The sequence below is a fragment of the Nicotiana tabacum genome, chromosome 22 (genome assembly GCF_000715075.1).
Source record: "Nicotiana tabacum cultivar K326 chromosome 22, ASM71507v2, whole genome shotgun sequence".
Taxonomy (NCBI): Eukaryota; Viridiplantae; Streptophyta; class Magnoliopsida; order Solanales; family Solanaceae; genus Nicotiana; species Nicotiana tabacum.
Genome location: NC_134101.1, coordinates 135,103,056 through 135,127,175, shown reverse-complemented (window position 1 = coordinate 135,127,175; position 24,120 = coordinate 135,103,056).

Sequence of the window (24,120 nt, the reverse complement as noted above, 5' to 3'; positions counted from 1 at the left end):
CTAATAGATTGAAAGTTAAGGCCTCGAGGAATACGGACAGGGAACCGAGATCAAATAGGGAACGGTATCAGCCATATGTCGATCGGAGAAATAACGGTTTGGGGCATAACGCTCCTCAGAATGATCAAAGAAATGATTGAGGTCAAAGCTCTCGGGACTTATGAGTATGAACGGTATTAATAAACACACTGATCCCGCAGAAGCACCTCGGTTGTCGGAGTATAATTTCAGTGTAGATGCATCGGGGATCATGTCAGCTAGTGGAAGAATCAAAGACACCAGGTGGTCTAGGCCTGTACAAACCGATCCTTCTCAAAGGAACCCAAACTTGATGTGTAAATATCATGGCACACATGGCCATAAGACCGAAGACTGCAGGCAACTGAGGGATGAGGTAGCCCGATTGTTCAACGAGGGTCATCTCCGAGAGTTTCTCGGTGATCGAGCTAAGAAACACTTCAGGGAAAGAGATGCAAACAGAAAAAATGAGCAGGAAGAACCGCAACATGTAATTCATATGATCGTTGGCGGTGTCGATGTTCCACAAGGGCTTATATTCAAATGCACCAAGGTGTCGATCACCAGAGAAAAACGGACTCGGAATAAAATGCCCGAGGGCATCCTATCATTCAATAACAAGGAAGCAAAAGGCATATCTCAGCAGCACAATGACGCCCTGGTAATTTCTATTTTGTTAAATAAAGTCAAGTTAAACGTGTTCTAGTGAATTCAGGTAGCTCAGCAAACATAATCAGATCGAGGGTCGTAGAGCAGCTCGGCCTACATGACCAAATTGTACTTGCATCTTGAGTCCTTAATTACTTCAACATGACAAGCGAAACAATAAATGGGAAGATAATCCTGCTAGTAAACGTGGCTGGGACAATCCAAGATACAAAATTCCATGTCATCGAGGCAACATGAGATATAATGCACTACTCGGGAGGCCATGGATCCACAACATGAGGGCAGTACCTTCAACCCTTCATCAAATGATGAAATTCCCAACAATGGATGGTGCGAAAACGGTTTACAGAGAACAACATGCTGCAAAGGAAATGTTTGCAGTCAATGAGGTGACTCCTGTACCGGTGCATTCGACCTCGAAAAAATTGAGCTCCAAAGATAAGCAGACGACCAAATAGCAATCACCGCCCCAGCCTCGACCAGATCGGATGAACAAGTAATCAAAGAAGAAGAAGAGGATCTCCTTACTCCTCGAACTTTTGTTGTTCCCGAAAAGTCAGATGTAACCAAGTCAACGGTCGAGGAACTAGAACAGGTCATACTAATCGAGTACATGCCCAAGAAAAATGTATACCTGGGAACGGGATTAACCCATGAACTCAGGAAAAAACTCATTTAATTTCTTATCGATAATATGGATTGATTTTCTTGGTCCCATTTAGACATGACATGGATCTCACCAGAAATAACAACACACCGGCTAAGCCTCGACCCCTAGTTTAAACAAGTAAAGCAAAAAAGGAGGCCTCATGATAGCAACTAGGTCGGGAATCCAAACTAGAATAAGAATTTGAGAAGTAAATGCGGAAGCAATAACAACAAGGAATTGAACAACTAGAATTAAAGAGATGAAAATAAAGGATATGAGAAAATTCAAGGAAAGAGTTTCCAAGAACTTCAAAGAACGCAAGTTCTATAGTCTTGACAAGATCAAAGTAACAACGTCTTGATTTATGGAAGAAATAAAACGCCTTTACTTAAAAGCAAATCAAAACAATATATTCGGATCTTGAGCGCTTTACGAGTAACTTGAGACAACAATTAATAACTAGTATTAATCGCCTTCTAAGAATACCACAAAGGAATCAAAGATATCACAAAAGAGAAGTTATCTTACTACCTTAAACCATGAACTAGTAAAGGTTAAAAGATAAATCTCAAAGCACAAGTAACAAAGGTTCAAAAGAACTCTCAAAGCATGATATACTTAGTCAATAATGTAGTGTTTTATGAATGAGAAGAACTCCTTATTTATAGGAGTAAAAAACCCTTAAAATAATGTAGGGGGCTGCTAAAAAGTTATCTAAATTAGGTAGGGGCTGCTAAGGGGTCACAATAGCCATCAAACTTAGGTAGGGGGCTACTAAGCGGTAACAAAAGCCATCAAAATTAGGTGAGGGGCGGCCAAGACCCCTTGGGGCAGATTTGGGCCTTAAAAAAACTAGTTTGGACCATTGGTTTGGACTACAATTGGGCTCCTTTTGAAACACCCCCTTTTGGACATCTTTTAAACTTATTTTGAGCCCTTTTTGGTGGACTTCAAGGGCTTATTTGGTGACTCAATCTTCCTCCTCTTGGACTTCAATTTGGACCACCATATAATTGTAAAACTTGGACAATTCATCTCCTTTGGTCTTGAGCTCTTCCTCTACAATTAAAAGCTTCTTTATTTGCCATCGAAGTCTAGCAACCTTAGTTTACAACTCTTTAGCTTGAGATCTTGTGTATGGCCTTGGAGCTTCCAAGACTCTATCCTTGTCCTTGATGCTATCACCTAGCCAATTCACATCCTTTATCCTTGAGCTCTTCTTCCCAATTAATAACTTCTTTATTTGCACTTGAAGACTAATGACCTTGTTTTGTAATTCTTTAGCTTGACATCTTGTTAAAGGTCATCTTTGAGATTCGAACGCTTCATCCTTGTCCTTGAATAGAGTTGAGCTTCCTAGGATTCTATCATTCCCCTCTTCTTGAAGAAAATTTGTCCTCGAATTTCGACATTGCAAGAAAAAGAAAACATATACTAGTAAATGGTATCAACTAATCTAAAAAAATAGTAGGAATAAAACAAGATAGTGACAATGTGTCCATTTAACCCAATCAATCCTAATAGGTGTAAATACTCCCTTATAAAGCATATGGACATCATCATCCCAATAAAATTTATGTTTACCTAGATTAATACAATAAAAACCTCTCTTAGATTCACCATGCAATGGAACTTGCAATTCGATCTTGTCGGTACGGTAGCCTATGAGTATACATGACAAAGAAATTATAAAAGAGTGACTACACATCCATTTACCACATGTATCGAACAAGATACATTCATGATATAGACTACTATCTACAATTACAAATCTCATGGATTCCTCTACATGAAAGAATATTTGATCACCAGTGTTACAACAATCATACATGTCCTCTTTACTAGAAACAAATACCTTTACAAGCTTACAATGAACATGACTTGAATAATGACTCCCCATCACACAACAAAGATCACATTCTAGCACTTTAGCACATGAAAACTCATTAGCCACTTGAATAAGATAAGAAGAAATATTTAACTCATTCGCAAGTCTCTTCTCATAAATTTCATGCCTCTTTCCACCAAGTTGGAATAAGTAATCATCTATGTCATACACAATTTCAAAAGGAAGTGAATTACTCTTGCACTTTAACTTAGATATTATGGTTAATGACTTGATGTGCATCAAAATATCATCATCTACAAAAATTATAAAGTCACCAACATAAGAAATAAGAGTGTAATTCATTACCTCCAAAAATACCTTAGGTGTTCTAGAAAGACCAAGAATGCAAACCAACAAATTATACATACCATACTTGGATTTATTTACCAATGAAACATCATCACCTTGTATTCTTTTATGCAATGGCTCCAACTTAGCAATGCTTTTAGGCAACTCCATGTCATAACCCTGTAAATAAGAATCGAAATAGTCAAAAGGTTTAATAACAAAGAATTTAATCAAGCTTTTGTCTTCCACCATCCAACAAGAATTGATATTGCCGAATTTATGTTGGAATCTAATTGGATCTTTTGCCACCATCTCTTGCGCATCACCACCCCTTTCAAAAGGTATTTCATCACGTGGCTACATAAAATCACAAGAACTAAAACAAGAAAGGGTTAATGAGTTAGGAAATAAAGAAACTATTTTCTTGCTTACACTCTCTTTGGCTTTTATCGCAAGACTAATGTTTCCCTCACCCTTAGCCTCTTTTCTCTCACTAAAGAGTTCTTTTCCTTCACTCAATCTCTCTTGCTTTTCTCTCTCTACCTCATAGACTTTGTTTCTCTTATTGCATTCTCTCTTTTCTTTTTTCTCAAGATCACTGTTTACCTCACTTGACATCCCACTCTTTTTACTCAAGACAACCTCTCCTTTTTCCTCTCTGGGAATGTCAACATGCACCCCCTTACTCCTCTCATTCTTTTCTCTCTCGTATTTTTCCATATTCTCTTTAACAATCTTTTCATCTTCATAAATTTGTGAGGGAGTCAAAGGCCCAAGACTGGGTTTCTTCCCATTAACCTCAAAAGAGTATCTATTTTTTTCGATACTATATGAAGCACTTCTATAGATATACCATGGACTTCCCAACAAGATATGAAAACGATTCATAAGAATGACATCACACCAAATCACATCCTCATACCTTTCAACATGTAGGGATCAATATGTTCAACACAAGGCAAGTTCAATTTCTCAACCATATAAGTGCTAATTAAGTTATAGTCAAATGCTTTGTCAATTCTAAGTGTATAAATTGTAGAAATCACTTTAGCTCTTGTTTGAAAAATAACTTTACCATTGTCTTCTTCCATTCGATATATTGTAATATCGACCTTTCAAGTTGTTGAGTCATAGATCTCCTCCTTCCACTGCAGCTACCTATTTGAGACATCTTGACATAGATTAAAGGAAATATGTATCTCTCAAATTCGGCTTCTTTTTTTTCCTCAATTGTTCTCTCACACACTTTACCTTTTTTTTTCTCTCGAAATAACCTTTGAACAAAATACTTTGTAGATTTATAGTTAAACCCAACTCGTATGAAGTTCTTAGTAGTAAAATTTAGATTTTTGGGGAACTAATGAAAGCAAAACCAAATCCTAGAACTATTAGGCTCGGTTTAAACAAGACGCGAACAAAAAGGAGAGGATTATATATTTAGATTAGAAAGAGTAAGAAAATCTTGGATCCCCTCTTATTGTTTCCTTTGTTAATTTTTCGAAACAAATTAGATACAAAAGAAATATTCCGGAGAGCATGCAATTCTATTTTTTTGTTCTAAAAACTGATTTTTGTTTTTTTCATTTTTTTTAAATTCTTTTTTTTCTTTACCGTTAATACTCAACAAATCCCAAGAATTATGAAGAACAAAATCTTGATAGAACTGCTTTGATACCACTTGATAGCAACTAGGTCGGGAATCCAAACTAGAGTAAGATTTTGAGAAGTAAATGCGGAGGCAATAGCAACAAAGAATTGAACAACTAGAATTAAAGAGATGAAAATAAAGGATATGTGAAAATTCAAGGAAAGAGTTTCCAAGAACTTCCAAGAACGCAAGTTCTATAGCCTTGACAAGATCAAAGTAACAACGTCTTGATTTATGGAAGAAATCAAACGCCTTTACTTAAAAGGAAATCAAAACAATAGATTCGTATCTTGACCGCTTTACGAGTAACTTGAGACAACAATTAATAACTAGTATTAATCGCCTTCTAAGAATACCACAAAAGAATCAAAGATATCACAAAAGAGAAGTAATCTTACTACCTTGAACTATGATCTAGTAAAGGTTGAAAGATAAATCTCAAAGCACAAGTAACAAAGGTTCAAAAGAACTCTCAAAGTATGATATACTTAATCAATAATGTAGTGTCTTATGAATTAGAAGAACTCTTTATTTATAGGAGTAAAAAACCCTTAAAATAATGTAGGGGTTTGCTAAAAAGTCATCTAAATTAGATTGGGGTTGCTAAGGGGTCACAATAGCCATCAAACTTAGGTAGAGGGCTCCTAAGCGGTAACAAAAGCCATCAAAATTAGGTGTGGGGCGGCCAAGACCCTTTGGGGCAGATTTGGGCCTTAAAACAACTAGTTTGGGCCATTGGTTTGGACTTCAATTGGGCTCCTTTGAAACACCCCTTTTGGACCTCTTTTAAACTTATTTTGAGCACTTTTTGGTGGACTTCAAGGGCTGATTTGGTGACCCAATCTTCCTCCTCTTGGACTTCAATTTGGACCAGCATATAATTGTAAAACTTGGACAATTCATCTCCTTTGGTTTTGAGCTCTTCCTCTACAATTAAAAGCTTCTTTATTTGCCATTGAAGTCTAGCAGCATAAGTTTGCAACTCTTTAGCTTGAGATCTTGTATATGGCCTTGGAGCTTCCAAAACTCTATCCTTGTCCTTGATGCTATCACCTAGCCAATTCACATCCTTTATCTTTGAGCTCTTCCTCCCAATTAATAACTTCTTTATTTGCACTTGAAGTTTAATGACCTTGTTTTGTAATTCTTTAGCTTAACATCTTGTTAAAGGCCATCTTTGAGATTCGAAAACTTTATCCTTGTCCTTGAATAGAGTTGAGCTTCCTACAATGCTATCACCCCAGTCCGAGGTGAAGCATGCATTCATAAAGGACGAGGTAACTAATCTTCTTAAAATAGGGTCTGTTCGGGAGGTAAAGTACCCTGAATGGTTAGCCAACATAGTTGTAGTTCCGAAAATGGGAAACAAACTGAGACTGTGCGTAGGTTATAAGGATTTAAACAAGGCATGTCTTAAAGACTCTTTTCCACTACCTAACATTGATGGCATGATCGATGCCACAGTTGGCCATGAGATCCTTACCTTTATCGATGCCTACTCCGGGTACAACTAGATTCAGATGAACCCGGGGGACCAGGAGAAGACCTCGTTTATCACTATGTTTGGAACTTATTATTATAACGTAATGTCCTTCGGGCTAAACAATGTAGGATCTACATACCAATGCCTAGTTAACAAAATATTCGAGGAATAGATAGGCAAATTGATGTAAGTTGTCACACCCCGTAAATTTAACAACCTTGATATCGTTATATATATATATATATATATTTGATATGGTAGTTTGAGTGAAACTTTTTTTTACCAATGTCATAATCTTCATGTCTCTGTAAAATATTAGTGTATGTTTTAACTTTATAAAATAAGGATGATTATAAAACAAGAACAAGGGCATGAAAGTAAGCAACTACGGATGATTATAGGCAAGTAAGGACATCAAAAAAAGGTCCGTAATAAGCTCATAGATTTAGGAGAGTCAAGGGTTCTCCCTAAGTACTACAACAAAAGACTATCTGAGGAGATAAAAAAAGAAAGCTTCAACCTAAGCACAACGACCCAAAGAGGAAATGGTCGTGTAACAACAATCTCGCAACCACATTGTAAGCATTCCAAAGGAAAATGGCACCTGCCGCGGCTAATGAACGGAAAGTAAGAATTAAAAGTAATATTCGAGATCATATGAGTTGTATGAAAACTCTGGCAAGTGTGGGCACTAAGATAATCTAAGTATGGACGCAATAAGGGGGTAGAAAGACCAGAAAAAGTAATAGCTTACGTTGAAAGAAAGCTAAGAGGGAATGAAAGAATCATTCGATCAATGATCCAGAGTTGGTACATTATGGATACACTCAAGATTTTGGAACATTATCCAGGTAGCATATTTGTTGACAATCATACAACCATAAAAAACTCCGGTATAAGTTAAAAGAAAGAATTGAGCCCAGGGCATAGACAACTGATTGAATTGTTAGAAGATTATGTCATGGATATTCCATAACGCCCATGAAAGGTTAAGGTAATAACTGATACCAGGAACCACAGATCGGAAGATAGCTTAAGCCGACGTAAAAGCCGATCAGAAGGAGGAAACTAAAGAGTTACATCACCCAAGTAAATCAAGAGCCTGATTATTGAACGTAGAAAAATTATAGAAGTTTTGCTTGAGAACATGACAAGAATCACTCTTAATGTCAGATGTCCGCGAGAAATCACAACAACCATAATCTATAATGGCTCTAGAAGGAATCCAGTTAGAAGAAGTACTAGCCTCATAAGAAGCCAGTACGAAGCTTCCACCAAATTGTGTACGTACCAGAGGTGCGAGTATTATAATAAAGCTTCAAGTTATGGACGTCAATTACACCTAGGTGGAAGGGAGGTTATGAAGGAGATAAACGATATGATACGAGATTTTAAGTAAGTAAGTTAAAGGTGAAGAAGATACAAGATACTCGAGTACAAAAGATTGTGAATAGTCAAGACTTCAAATATAGTTTGGATTTTAAGTTTATTATACAGAGGAGAACTTAGTGAAAATTTTGCAAATCTCAAAGAGTTAACATTCGAGGACGAATGTTCTAAAGGGGGGAAGGATGTCACACCCCGTAAGTTTAACAACCTTGATATTGTTACACCCCGTAAGTTTAACAACCTTGATATCGTTATATATATATATTTGATATGGTATTTTGAGTGAAACTGTTTTTTTTACCAATGCCATAATCTTTACGTCTCTGTAAAATATTAGTGTATGTTTTAACTTTATAAAATTCCATGATTTATTAGTAATTGAATATTTCCAAAGTTCTATGTTGGGATGAAGACAAAATGATATTTTCTTTTTAAATCTTTCAAGGTGGGTTCACGTGGACTTGTTCCCATAATAGATATGTATGTCATAGTATATTATTAAACTATTAGATAAGAAGAATAAGTTTATTGGTTTACTTAATCATACACTGCCTACTTCAATGTTCTATCTTTGCATATGTTCACAAAAAGAGTTTTTATACCTGATATATGGTTTTGGATGAAGTTACACTGTGACAAATATAACTTCATGTTTGTGTATATATTTTTACATGGATATTTTACTGGAACAATAGTGTATGTATTAATTTTATATGATACCACATTACCATAATAGTAAAGTGTATTATAAGAAGTGGTAGAAGGTGTATTAAAAATAAGTAGAATTTTAAGTAAGTTGAGATAATTCTTAATTATATGGGTAATTGGTAATTATCTAAAATAATTTGGATAAATTTAAAAGGTCTAGCGTGGCAGATGGTGCCATAAGAAAATTGTGACTCATGTAGTAATTAATATATGTGGCATTGAAGTATAAGTAGAGAAAGGGAGTCTTTCCATTTTCAGCTAGTGCATATTTAGTCTCTTCATCGGTGATGTGGGTATCCTTGTTCTTGTGATTGATTCGGCTGACTATCAAATAATATAGTTCTATAGATGGAAGGTTTCCTTTGTTGAACTGTAAATACAAACATGGTGTTGTGTGAAGTGCGCCCGTAATCACATACATATGTTCATAGCCCCATATTAGTTCTAGGCTTGACTGATTGGAGATTGTCAAAGAAACAACTAGGGGTTGCTTCAATCATGGTTGAAGCTTGTTAAAGTTGTCTAAGCATGGCCTTAATGGCAAAGGTTGAAGGGGCGGTAGATTCGCATTCACTTGTTTTTGTGTATTAGAGGGATTGTTCGAAGAACCAGCTCATGTATGTTAAGGTTATCCCTTCTTTCTTTTGGCATGATTCATACGATATGAACGGAACGTGCAAATGCACAAATTCCTTAAGTGACTCTACTCATAGAAGTAGTAGAAATATCTATGTTCTTTAATTCTCATGTGTCATAATATTTTATCATCTGTTCATGGGTCTTAGAAAAATATGAAAGTTGAAAAGATGTTACTTTATGATATTGCTCAAGAGGCAAAGTGGTCTTATGACCTTCCGAATGATTTTATTGACGTACTTTTCCTGCATTGCATTCATGTGCATTGACCCATGACCAGATGGCGTTATATATGCGTATATATGTAAATATATGTATATGGAATAGGAAAAGATTACGGCATTATATACGCACCACCCCCTGATCAGCTGGTATATGATGATGATGTCGCCCACAGTGGCCAAAATATGATTTAAACGACGTTATATACGCATATATATGTAAGTATGATTCAAACGACGTTATATACGCGTATATATGTATGTATATATGTATATGGGATATGGGAAAGGTTATGGCATTATATACGCACCACCACCTGATCAGCTGGTATACTGTCACGATCCAAAATCCCAACCCGGTCGTGATGGCACCTCTCGTGAGGACAAGGCCAGCCAATCAACAAAACAGTACATCTCTTTATAATTACTTAGCAGGAATAAGTCTAAATCATGGGCAGTATAATCTTAAATGCAAAATAAACGTGATAGAACAAGGAAAACCATCCCAACTCAGCCCGAAATCGGGGTGTCACAAGTCATGAGCTACTACAGAGTTTACTAATATTTTACAAAGTGTGGAATTATCATAAATAACAAAGATAAGGGAGAAAATGGGGCTGCGGACGTCAACAACTACCTCGTTACTCCTAGTCACCGCCTGGTTTGGAAAGAATCAGCGCTCAGGAGCGAACTCAGCTCTGCCTGTATCTGCACACATGGTACAGGGAGTAATGTGAGTACTCCGACCCAGTGAGTAATAAAAATAAATAACGACTGAAAACATGAAATCTCATAACGGCACAATATAGTGCTATCCCAAGCAGTTAAATCAGTTATACAGTAAAACAGTGAGTATCAGATAATTCTTCTTTTAAAACAGTGAAGCCAATTAATTTCGACAGTAAGGATAAATCAAAGGCTTGCCCCTCGGGCTCAATATGTAAATCTCAGTATAGTATCAGCCCCTAGGGCTCACTCCCAACTCACCCGCACACAACATCAGCCCCTCGGGCTAACTCCCAACTCACCAGCACACAACATCAGCCCCTCGGGCTCACTCCCAACTCACCACACACAAGCAACCGCCTCTCGGGCCCACTCCCAACTCACTTGGGTACCCTGCGCTCACTGGGGGTGTGTACAAACTCCGGAGGGGCTCCTACAGCCCAAGCGCCATATCAATAGGCCTGAAAGCCTTCACACATCACACACGAGGCCTGAAAGCCTTCACACATCACACACGAGGCCTGAAAGCCTCCTCATATAACACTCGAGGCCTGAAAGCCTCCTCATATAACACTCGAGGCCTGAAAGCCTCCTCATATAACACTCGAGGCCTGAAAGCCTCCTCATATAACACTCGAGGCCTGAAAGCCTCCTCACATCACTCAACATATCCTCACGTATGGCCCTCGGCCTCAATCAGTCCAGAAAATAATCATAAGCCTCTTGGGCATCAGTAAAACAATAGTGCTCAGCTCAACAACATTATAAATATTATTAAATCTCGAGTTGACTATAAATGTAGCTGAGTTCACAAAATAATATTATTCAATTGGACTGAGTTCAAATAATATTTCAATTCATGAGGAAAATAGTGATGTAAATTCACAAAATATTTCAGATAATTGGCACGAAGCACAAATATGGCAATAAGCCCAATCATAGTGAAAAACAATAAATCTTTATCAATTACGCGGTAAAAATATCAACTGGGATGGACCAAGTCACAATCCCCAATAGTAAATGACCCCGCGCTCGTCATAAAGGCGTGTCTCATCTCAACATAACAGTATGTTGTGCAATCCGAGGTTTTAAACCCTCAGTGCATCATTTAAAATCATTACTCACCTCTAGCTCGCTATGCCCTTGCCTCTCTAATTGGCCTCCTCGTGTGACGAATCTGCCAAAAATCACACAAACATCGATGAAGTTCGATTTCTAAAAGACGGGGTTTTAACCATACATATCTGAAATTCGCCCCTTAATGATACTATAATGATCCCATACAGTTATGTAACTTCAATCTACAATACAACACTCAATAGGGCCAATATTAGTACTAGATCCCATAAATTATGCCATTTAGGCATATTATCAAACATCTTGTAGGCATAAATATTTACACCTCTTAACTATAGCATTGGTTCCTCCAACTATCACCATTAACCAACAATTCATCCCACTATTATTCTTTAATAATTTATACTCCTAACATCACATGTGTGATCAACCATTCACACCCAAACCAACAAAAATTCCATCAAATAAACACCTTTAAATCCCTACCATGTTCATGTATTTAAATTGGGAATTTATGGCTTCCAACCACCATACAATATGTTGTAATACTTGATTCATACTCATATTCCCATAATATATTCATATATGTGAGTCTAAGGGTGTAGGATTACCTTTTGGAAGAAATCTTGCAAAACCCTCCTTTGAGTTCTTGAAGGAATTTCTTGAAAATCTAAGGATTTTTAAGATCAATCCATGTTAATATAAGTGTTTGGGAGTAGTAATCAACTCAAAATACTCCAAAAATCTTACCTTAGGAGTGCAATTGGGTGCCTTGGTCGAATTGGGGGTGTTGGGGAAGCCCTAGGCTTGAGAAATGACTCAAAGTCCGTCATTTCCCGTCCTTAGGTGTATTTAGAGGCCTGACACTAGTGCGCCCACGCTAATCCCGCGCTAGTGAGGCAGAAGAAAACTCAATTAGCGCTGGTTACGCGCTCCCGCGCTAAGGCTGCGCTACTAACACATGCCCAGTTAAATGATCATAACTTTCTGTATACAATTCCAAATTATGCACGGTTTATTGCGTTGGAAACTAGACTCAAAGGGCTTTAATTTTATAGGTAGATACTCACACAACTCCTTATATAACTGGATATATGGTCGTTTAAAGTGAGGTCTTGTGCACACTTATTTACAATTTCGTCTATTATGAAATTTCCCAACTTCAAAAGTTCCCATTAGCCATCCGAAATCACCCCGAGGTCCTCGGGACCTCAACCAAAAATACCAATACATCTTATAATATCATTCAAACTTGTTTCAATTATCAAAACACCTCGACTAACACCAAAATTATCGAATTACATCGAATTCAAGTCTAAGTTCCTTTAAAACTTCCAAAACGAGCATTCGATCAAAAACTCGACCAAAATATGTCCGAATGACTTGAAATTTTTCACACATATCCAAAATGGCATAACGAAGCTGCAAAATTCTCGGAATTCCATTCCGACCGTCGGATCAAAATTTCACCTATCAACCGGAAATCGCCGAAATACTAACTTCGCCAAAATGAGCTAATTTCTTCACCGGACCTCCAAAATTAATTCCGATTGCGCTCCTAGTCCTTAAATCATCCCCTGAAACTAACCGAATCATCAGAATTCAATTCCGAGACCTCTAACTTACAAGTCAACGTCCGGTTGACTTTTCCAAACTAATTCTTCCTTAAAGAGACTAATTGTCCCATTTCATACCAAACTCGATCCGAATTGACTCAAATTCACCAAGTACGCATATTGAAACATGAATAAGCATTTAACGGGGAATACGGGACGAAAATACAGGAAACGACGGTTCGGGTCGTTACATTCTCCCCAACTAAAACAAATGCTCGTCCTCGAGCGAGTTAAGAAACATACTTGGAGTTTCAAATATTATGAAACATGTACCTATGCACAACATGACATTCATACGCATATGCATGACATTAAAAGTAATTTATGATTACAAAGTTGTTCAGACTTACAGGTTGAGTCATGTACTCTATATGTCTTCCATATCTCTCATGTATTTATTTATGTTCCTTACATACTCAGTACATTAATCGTACTGACGTCCCTTTTGCCTTGGGACGCTGCGTTTCATGCCCGCAGGTCCCGATAGACAGGTCGAGAGCCCTCCAAGTAGGCTATCAACTCAGCAGAAGATGTTGGTGCGCTCCATTTGCTTTGAAGTTGCTCGTTTAGTTAGTATGATTTAGACATGTATTGTTTGGTATGGCGGGACTCTGTTCCAACCCTTATGACATTTATGTATTCTTATAGGCTTGTAGACATATGTCGTGTACATAAAAGATTGTACGGCCTTGTCGGCCTATGTTTTGAGTTTATAAAGGATCATGTTGGCCTATTAGGCCCGTATGCATGTGTATATGATGATCTATTAAGAAATATACATTACGTTGGTACTCGATTGAGTAAGGTACCAGGTACCCGTCCCGGCCCATCGGTTTGGGTTGTGATAAAAGTGGTATCAGAGCAGTTCTGTCCTAGGGATTCTACAAGTCGTGTCTAGTAGAGTCTTGTTTATGGGTGTGTCGTGCACCACACTTATAAGCAGGGGGCTACAGGGAATTTAAGATTGTCACTCTTTCTTCTTACTCTAGATCGTGTGGTAGAGCTCAGTCATAGGAATTCAAATTCCTAAATCCTATTTGTAATAAGACGATGCCTATATCCGGAAAGAAGGTTGGAAAGCGAGATTGTTGTGGAAGAGTTGAGTCAGAGGAATTGTAATTTTGTATGATGCCTACGATAAGTAGATTTGAGGTCTTTAGCAGATCATGGGTATACTAAAAGGGGTAAGCTTCCTGATAAGAAGCCTTAAGGCAAGAATGCCTATCCACCTTTATGGTGAAAGACAATGAGAGATTAAAAAGATAAATACAAGTTTCAACAAGCAAAAGAAGCAAGATGAAGAAAAGTACAAGACGCCTAGTTAATGAAGATTAACGGTGTTTATAATTCAAGCAGAGAAATGTAAGCTTTTTGAGATTATATTCAATGGTAACGGAGGTATGTATAATTGATCGTACCTATCTCAGTTATGCCCTGTGGGGGCTAACAAACATAGTTTAAGAAAAGGACGAGTTATCAGGATCCGGCTAGGGATATAGTAACCTAAAATAGTGGATGGATTGGTAGAGTTAGTTGACATTTCTGAAGGATAGTGCAAACGTGGTAATGGATCTCCCTGTGAGACACCTCGATGGTGCATCCTAAAATAGTACAGCTAGATATGAGTACTACAAAGACATGAACTATAAGCCTTGAAGGGATAAATATTACCTTAGTGTGGCTCGCGGCTCTAGTAAAGTGAGAACATTAAGCAATTTGAAGAGCCACTGGATGGAGCAAAGGAAAGCTAAAAGCGAAAGAATGTCGTATTGAAGTTTTCACAAGAAAAGGGATATGCAGAAATATTAGCAGAGTAATGAGAAGAGAGATAAAGAAGCATTATGAATAAGGTGTGATACATGGATGAAAATGGTAGAATGTTATAGAACCTATAGTCAAATGAAAGAAGAGACGAAAGGTGATGGGCCTTAAGACAACGAAAGAGTATAGGCCATAAGGTTATATCCTCATTTCGAGAAATAAGTTCGTGACTCCAACGCAACTACCAGACGGGAGAGTTAATCCCAAAGTAACATAAATCAGTATGAACTGGTAAACAAGATAAACTAAATATGAATTAGGGACTGAATGATTGGAAAATACTCGACATCATGAGAATTTCAGATTTCATTCCGAATGTAATAGAATGGACCACAAAAGAAAATTCATGACGAATTCAGAGGATGGTCATTCAGGGAGATGCTTCCTTAGAGCAAGCAATGTGAGCAAAGATAAGCTTAAGGGACTATATGTACCAGTTACATTAAGTGTCACCCTCGCGAGTAAGGGAATTTTTCATCCTTGGTACAGAAGGATTGTCGCAAGGCAAGTAAGGATCATTGATGTTGAGAAACAATGCCAAAGATGAAGAGGTAAAATATCTATAGGTAGATCCTCATGGCTTCAGCTCTTAGTACAACCCAAAAGGGGGGAATATGGAGTGATGTGGCATTAAGTCAAGATAAAGGGGTTCTAGTGACTATGGAATGGTAAAGGAAGAATGCAATAAATGAAAGAGGAATGAGAGGGAACTTATCCAAATCTTACAGATACGCTACGATTCAAGAATATTGTGCAAGGACGATGTCAAGAAGAGGAAGTAAAGGTTCCTGCCCGAGTTGTTATTAATAAATAAGGAGTTAGTGCGAGACGTAAGTTAAGGCAAAGGAAAAAACCCAAGAAAGATTACGAGGAATATTGCTATGAGAATGGGCCAACAAGTAGTTAGTAATTGGTCAGGAAGATCCCAGTTATGGCTAAATAGGAGGTTACAGACGAGTCATCATATCGTGTAAGATAAACATAGCTTCAAAGAATATCATTATATACTTGAGACATATTCAAACAAGAGTCGGGGTAGTTAAAGGTACTATATGAGTATTACGGGGATAAAAGAAAGTGTCATTGGGAAGGCAGTCAAAATATCAGTTCAGAAGCAACCATACAAGCACAAGGGCATGAAAGTAAGCAACTACGGATGATTATAGGCAAGTAAGGACATCAAAAAAGGGTCCGTAATAAGCTCATAGATTTAGGAGAGTCAAGGGTTCTCCCTAAGTACTACAACAAAAGACTATCTGAGGAGATAAAAAAAAAGAAAGCTTCAACCTAAGCACAACGACCCAAAGAGGAAATGGTCGTGTAACAACAATCTCGCAACCACATTGTAAGCATTCCAAAGGAAAATGGCACCTACCGTGGCTAATGAATGGAAAGTAAGAATTAAAAGTAATATTCGAGATCATATGAGTTGTATGAAAACTCTGGCAAGTGTGGGCACTAAGATAATCTAAGTATGGACGCAATAAAGGGGTAGAAAGACCAGAAAAAGTAATAGCTTACGTTGAAAGAAAGCTAAGAGGGAATGAAAGAATCATTCGATCAATGATCCAGAGTTGGTACATTATGGATACACTCAAGATTTTGGAACATTATCCAGGCAGCATATTTGTTGACAATCATACAGCCATAAAAAACTCCGGTATAAGTTAAAAGAAAGAATTGAGCCCAGGGCATAAACAACTGATTGAATTGTTAGAAGATTATGTCATGGATATTCCATAACGCCCATGAAAGGTTAAGGTAATAACTGATACCAGGAACCACAGATCGGAAGATAGCTTAAGCCGACGTAAAAGCCGATCAGAAGGAGGAAACTAAAGAGTTACATCACCCAAGTAAATCAAGAGCCTGATTATTGGACGTAGAAAAATTATAGAAGTTTTGCTTTAGAACATGACAAGAATCACTCTTAATGTCAGATGTCCGCGAGAAATCACAACAACCATAATCTATAATGGCTCTACAAGGAAGCCAGTTAGAAGAAGTACCAGCCTCATAAGAAGCCAGTATGAAGCTTCCACCGAATTGTGTACGTACCAGAGGTGCGAGTATTATAATAAAGCTTCAAGTTATGGACGTCAATTACACCTAGGTGGAAGGGAGGTTATGAAGGAGATAAACGATATGATACGAGATTTTAAGTAAGTAAGTTAAAGGTGAAGAAGATACGTGATACTCGAGTACAAAAGATTGTGAATAGTCAAGACTTCAAATATAGTTTGGATTTTAAGTTTATTATACAGAGGAGAACTTAGTGAAAATTTTGCAAATCTCAAAGAGTTAACATTCGAGGACGAATGTTATATATATATATATATATATATATATATATATATATATATATATATATATATATATATATATATATTTGATATGGTATTTTGAGTGAAACTTTTTTTTTACCAATGCCATAATCTTCACGTCTCTGTAAAAAATTAGTGTATGTTTTAACTTTATAAAATTTCATGATTTATTAGTAATTGAATATTTCCAAAGTTCTATGTTGGGATGAAGACAAAATGATATTTTCTTTTTAAATCTTTCAAGGTGGGTTCACATGGACTTGTTCCCATAATAGATATGTATGTCATAGTATATTATTAAACTATTAGATAAGAAGAATAAGTTTCTTGGTTTACTTAATCATACACTGCCTACTTCAACGTGCTATCTTTGCATATGTTCACAAAAAGAGTTTTTATACCTGATATATGGTTTTGGATGAAGTTACACTTTGACAAAGATAACTTCATGTTTGTGTATATATTTTTACATGGATATTTTACTGGAACACTAGTGTATATATTAATTTTATATGATACCACATTACCATGATAGTAAAGTGTATTATAAGAAGTGGTAGAAGTTGTATTAAAAATAAGTAGAATTTTAAGTAAGTTGAGATAATTCTTAATTATATGGGTAATTGGTAATTATCTAAAATAATTTGGATAAATTTAAAAGGTCTAGCGTGGCAGATGGTGCCATAAGAAAATTGTGACTCATGTAGTAATTAATATATGTGGCATTGAAGTATAAGTAGAGAAAGGGAGTCTTTCTATTTTCAGCTAGTGCATATTTAGTCTCTTCATCGGTGATGTGGGTATCCTTGTTCTTGTGATTGATTCGACTGACTATCAAATAATATAGTTCTATAGATGGAAGGTTTCCTTTGTTGAACTGTAAATAAAACATCGTGTTGTGTGAAGTGCGCCCATAATCACATACATATGTTCATAGCCCCATATTAGTTCTAGGCTTGACTGATTGGAGATTGTCAAAGAAACAGCTAGGGGTTGCTGCAATTGTGGTTGAAGCTTGTTAAAGTTGTCTAAGCATGGCCTTAATGGCAAAGGTTGAAGGGGCGGTAGATTCGCAGTCACTTGTTTTTGTGTATTAGAGGGATTGTTCGAAGAACCGGCTCAGGTTTTTTAAGGCTATCCCTTCTTTCTTTTGGCATGATCCATACGATATGAACGAAACGTGCAAATGAACAAATTCCATAAGTGACTCTACTCATAGAAGTAATAGAAATATCTATGTTCTTTAATTCCATGTGTCATAATATTTTATCATTTGTTCATGGGTCTCAGAAAAATACGAAAGTTGAAAAGATGTTACTTTATGATATTGCTTAAGAGGCAAAGTGGTCTTATGACCTTCCGAATGATTTTATTGACGTACTTTTCCTGCATTGCATTCATGTGCATTGACCCATGACCAGATGGCGTTATATACGCGTATATATGTAAATATTTGTATATGGAATGGGAAAAGGTTACTGCGTTATATACGCACCACCCACCTGATCAGCTGGTATATGATGATGATGTTGCCCACAGTGGCCAAAATATGATTCAAACGGCGTTATATACGCATATATATGTAAGTATGATTCAAACGGCGTTATATACAGCGTATATAAATATGATTCAAACGGTGTTATATACACATATAGATGTATGTATATATATGTATATGGGATATGGGAAAGGTTATGGCGTTATATACGCACCACCACCTGATCAGCTGGTATACGATGATGATTTTGCCCACAGTGGCCGATATGATATGATGGGATGCCCTCAGAGGCTGATGATATTATGAAATATGTACCTATGCACGACATGACATTCATACGCATATGCATGACGTTAAAAGTAATTTATGATTTACAAAGTTATTCAGACTTACAGGTTGAGTCATGTACTCTATATGTCTTCCATATCTCTCATGTATTTATTTATGTGCCTTACATACTCAGTACATTATTCGTACTGACGTCCCTTTTGCCTGGGGACGCTTCGTTTCATGCCTGCAGGTCCCGATAGACAGGTTGAGAGCCCTCCAAGTAGGCTATCATCTCAACGGGATATGTTGGTGCGCTCCATTTGCTTCGGAGTTGCTCGTTTGGTTAGTTTGATTTAGACGTGTATTGTTTGGTATGGCAGGACTCTGTCCCAACCCTTATGATATTTTTGTATTCTTAGAGGCTTGTAGACATATGTCATTTACATAAAAGATTGTACAACCTTGTCGGCCTATGTTTTGAGTTTATAAAGGATCATGTTGGCCTATTAGGCCCGTATTCATGTGTATATGATGATCTATTAAGAAAGATACGTTACGTTGGTACTCGGTTGAGTAAGGTACTGGGTACCCGTCCCGGCCCATCGGTTTGGGTCGTGACATAAGTTTACATTGATGATATGCTAGTTAAGTCCCTGCGTGCAGAGGACCATTGTAACGACTCGGTCGGTCGTTTCATGAGTTACAGCTCCATTTTCCCCATTTCTACTTCTTATTGCTTTGTTTATCGGTATTATATGTTATCGGGTTGGTTGGCTCAGGTTTAGAAAGGTTTTGGTGAGGTTTGAGACACTTAGTCTCTTTTGAGTGAGCATAAGTTGGAAAAGTCAATCGGATGTTGACTTATGTGAAAAAGGACTCGGATGTGAATTCTGATGGTTCAGATAGCTTCGGAAGGTTATTTGGGACTTAGAAGTGTGATTGGAGTGTGTTTTGGAGGTCCGGAATAGAATTAGGCATGAATTGGCAAAGTTGAAATTTTTGCATTTTCCAGTTGATAGGTAAAATTTTGATATAAGGGTCGGAATGGAATTTCGGGAGTTGCAGTAGGCCCATTTTGTCATTTGGGATGTGTGTGCAAAAAATCAAGTCATTCGAACGTAGTTTGATAGACTTTTTAATCAAAAGCGGAATTCGGAAGATTTTTGGAAACTTAGACTTGAATCCGATGTGTTTTGGTTGATTCGATGTTGTTTGAGGTGTTTTGAAGATTGTTATAAGTTTGGATGGTGGTATATGACTTGTTGGTGCTTTTGGTTGAGGTCCCGGGGGCCTCGAGGTGATTTTAGATGGTTGGCGGAAGATTTTGTGTTGGGTTTTGGCAGCTGAAGATTTCCAACTGCTGTCATAACCGCACCTGCGGCTAGGGGACCGCAGGTGCAGTCTCGCAGAAGTGGGTATGGAGTTGCAAATGCGGCCAATGGGTAAGTCAGCTGGAACCGCAGAAGCGGTCACTGGAGCGCACCTGCGATAGTGTAGGTGCGGGCATTTTGCCGCGGATGCGGAATTGGTCTCTTAAGTGAAAACTGCAGATGCGGTTGATTAGGCCGAAAAAGTGGGATCACATGTGCGGAATCCTTGGGTTAGAAGGTATATATTTCATCCTTCGCGATTTTCAGCCTTTCTTAACCATTTTAAATGACTTTGGAGCTTTTTGGAGGATTTTGAAGAAGGAATCAGAGGGAACTTCTTTGAGGTAAGATTTTTGATCCTAAAACTCGTCCCTAAGATGTTATTTCATGGATTAGGCTTGAAATTTATGGAAACTTGTGGGTAAACATTGAAGAAACTAGGGCTTGAGATTGGAGACCTTTGATTAAGGATTTGAGGGGTCATTTGTGGTCGGATTTTGGTACTTTTGATATGGATGAACTTGTGGGAGGATAAGGAGTTTATTGATGTAATTTTTATCGAATTCCGAGACGTGGGCTCGGGGGTCGGGTTTGGTTAATTTCAGAATTTGTGGTGTAATTTGATTTCTTTTGAGTGGGCTTTGTTCCCTTAGCATATTTTGACGTCGTGATTCTTATTTTGGATAGATTTAATGTGAGTGGAGGCTGATTTGAGGGACAAAGGCGTCGCGGGCTAGAGTTTGGACCATATTGAGGTGAGTAATGATTTTAAATGTTGTCTTGAGGGTATGAAACCCCGGATTTCATGTTATTGTGCCATATTGAGGTGACGCACATGCTAGATGACGAGCGTGGGATCGTGCACCATTGGGGATTGTGACTTAGTCCATCCCGAATGACTGTTTTACTGCGTATTTGATTGAAAACGGTTTGCTATCATCATGTTTTGGGCTGAATGCCATGTTTGGGCTGAATGCCATGTTTGGGCCTCGTCCCAACTATTTGGACCCTTAAGAAATCACTGTTTTGACTTCGTATTTGTACTCAATCATGCTATTTTCTACTATTTTCATGACTCATCCATCTTTACTTGTTTTTGATATTTAAATGATATTTTGGGCTGAACATCATGTTTTTACTGTTGCCCGAGTGGCTTGTAAGATTCTGACTGAGTAAGGCCGAGGGCCTGTGTTGTGATGATACTATGGGATCGGGCTGTGCGTCGCAGCATTTTATTACTGATTCATGATTATGAGGTCGAGGGCCTGAGTTGTTACGCCACAAGGTGGCTTGATATGAGGCCGAGAGCCTGTTTGATTATGCCACGAGATGGCTTGTTATTGCGCTTGGGTCGTAAAGGGCCACTCCCAGAGTCTATACACCCCCAGTGAGTGTGGGTACCGTATGTAATATGTGATATAGCTTGAGGGGCTGATGTTGTTCCATGTTATTGCACGAGGGGCTGATACGAGTGATTGTGAGATAGCCCGAGGGGCTAATTCTATTGGTTTTTCCCGAGGGGCGGATTTTATGTGTCTATCTTTTCTCACTGCTTTTCATTCACCCGTTTAAACTTTTAAAAGATGTTTTAAAGAGGTTTTCACTGAACTAAGGTGTTTTTACGAGTTTTCACTGTTTATTGCATTGTATTGGTTTCATACTGCCTTGTTGTAGCATTTTGCTATGTTTTACATATTTTCTTATCGCTCAGTTGCCTTTACTTTTACTACTCACTGAGTTGGCGTACTGACATTACTCCATGCACCCTGTGTGCAGATTCAGGAGGCTTGAGTCCCGCTAGCGAGGGCTGATTGCTTCGAGCAGGTAGTTCAAAGTTCACTAGGTAGCTGCCTCTTATCTTACTTTCCTTTGTACTAGTTTTGTACTAGACTGTGTAGACTCATCATACTCTTAGAAGGTTGTTTTAGATGCTCAAGACTAGTGACACCCCGATGTCGGGCTGTGTTTGTTTCCGTATTTGTTCTATTTCACTCTATTTTGGGATTTATCACTTATTAATGACTTAATTATGTATTATTATAACTATTAATTGGTTTGGGGGTTTGTGTCAGCTGGCCATGTTTCATGAGAGGCGCCATCACGATCGGGTCTGGTTTTAGGGTCGTGACAAGTTGGTATCAGAGCCTAGGTTACATAGGTCTCACGAGTCATGAGCAGGTTTAGTAGAGTCTCACGGATCGGTATGAAGACGTTTGTATTTATCCTCGGGAGGCTTCAGAACCTTTAGGAAACTTCATATTCTTGAAATTCTTGTCGTGCAAATTGGTTGATCCGAGTACTAAACTTCTGTTATTCTATTCTCTCAAGGATGGTGAGGACACATGCTACCGGTCAGGATGGACGACCACCAGTACCATCAGCTAGGGAAGCACCTGCAGATCCACTTGCTATCCCAATTCATGATCAGGTCCCAGTTGTGGACGCTCCAGCAGCACCAGCTTAGGCACCAGCGGTGCCTATTGTGATTTTGGGTCATCAGGAAGCCCTGGCTAAGATTCTATCAGTATGCACTGGCCTAGCTCAGGCAGTCTCAGTTACTACAGCCGCAGCTACTTCTCTGGTCAGGGGAGGTATTTAGACTCTCGCTACTCGCACACCTCAGTAGGTCGTGTAAGGACTTCAGACATCGGGGGCACCTCCAACCCAGCCGGTTGCAGCTGTTCAAGACTATATGGCTCCTACTATGCCAGAGGACGAGCATCGCAGGTTGGAGAGGTTTGGCAAACTTCAGCCTCCGGCTTTCAGTAGTGCAGAGGGCGAGGATGCCTAGGGTTTCTTGGACAAGTATCAGAGGATTCTTCTTATAGCAGGTATTCTGGACACTAGCGAGGTCGGTTTCACTATTTTTCAGTTTTTCGGAGCTGCCTTCACTTGGTAGGAGGCTTATGAGAGGCGTAGGACTGTTGGTGCAGCACCCCTTACCTGGCAGCAGTGCTCCATTCTCTTTTTAGAGAAGTATGTGCCACAGTCTCGTAGAGAGGAGCTACGTAAGCAGTTTGAGTGTTTGCATTAGAGAGAGATAATTGTGACGCAGTATGAGATGAGGTTCTCGGAGTTAGCTCGTCATGCGGTTTGGTTGGTTCCTATAGAGAGAGAGAGAGTATTAGAAGGTTCGTTGATGGCCTCACGTATCAGCTTCGGATTCTTATGACCAGGGAGAGGGTGTCTGGTGCTACTTTTGAGGAGGTTGTTGACATTTCTTGCGAGATTGAGTTAGTTCGTCGCCAGGAGCGAGATGAGAGGGAGGCCAAGAGGCCTCGGGGATCTGGTAGCTATGGTGGTTCTCCTTGGAGAGGTTAGTTTCAGCACGACAGAGGTCATCCATTCAGGCATGCTTAGCCAGCTCTCCAGGTTATCGTGGGGTGTCATCGGGTAATGGTTCTCATAGTTCTCATCAGGGCCAGTCATCACTTAGTGCCCTTCCAGCCCAGAGTTCATCTCGTGCCCCGTCAGTTCAGAGCTCTTCTATGCTAGGTGCATCTGCTAGTCATTCTGGTGCTAGAGGTTCCCTTCAGTCCCCGTCTCTAGCACCAGGGAGTTGCTATGAGTGTGGAGTTCGGTCATATGTGGAGGCATTGTCCTTGTCGTCTTGGGGGTTCATCTTAGTAGAGGGGTCAGCCATCGGCTTCAGCGACAATTACTTCACCACCACCCACCCACCCAGCTAGGGGTGGAGGTAAGTCAGCTAGGGGTCGCCCTAGAGGGGGAGGTGAATCAGGTGGAGATCAGGCCCCTTTCTATGCACTCCTAGCTAGACCCGATGCTATTGCTTTAGATGTCTTGATCACAGGTATTGTCTT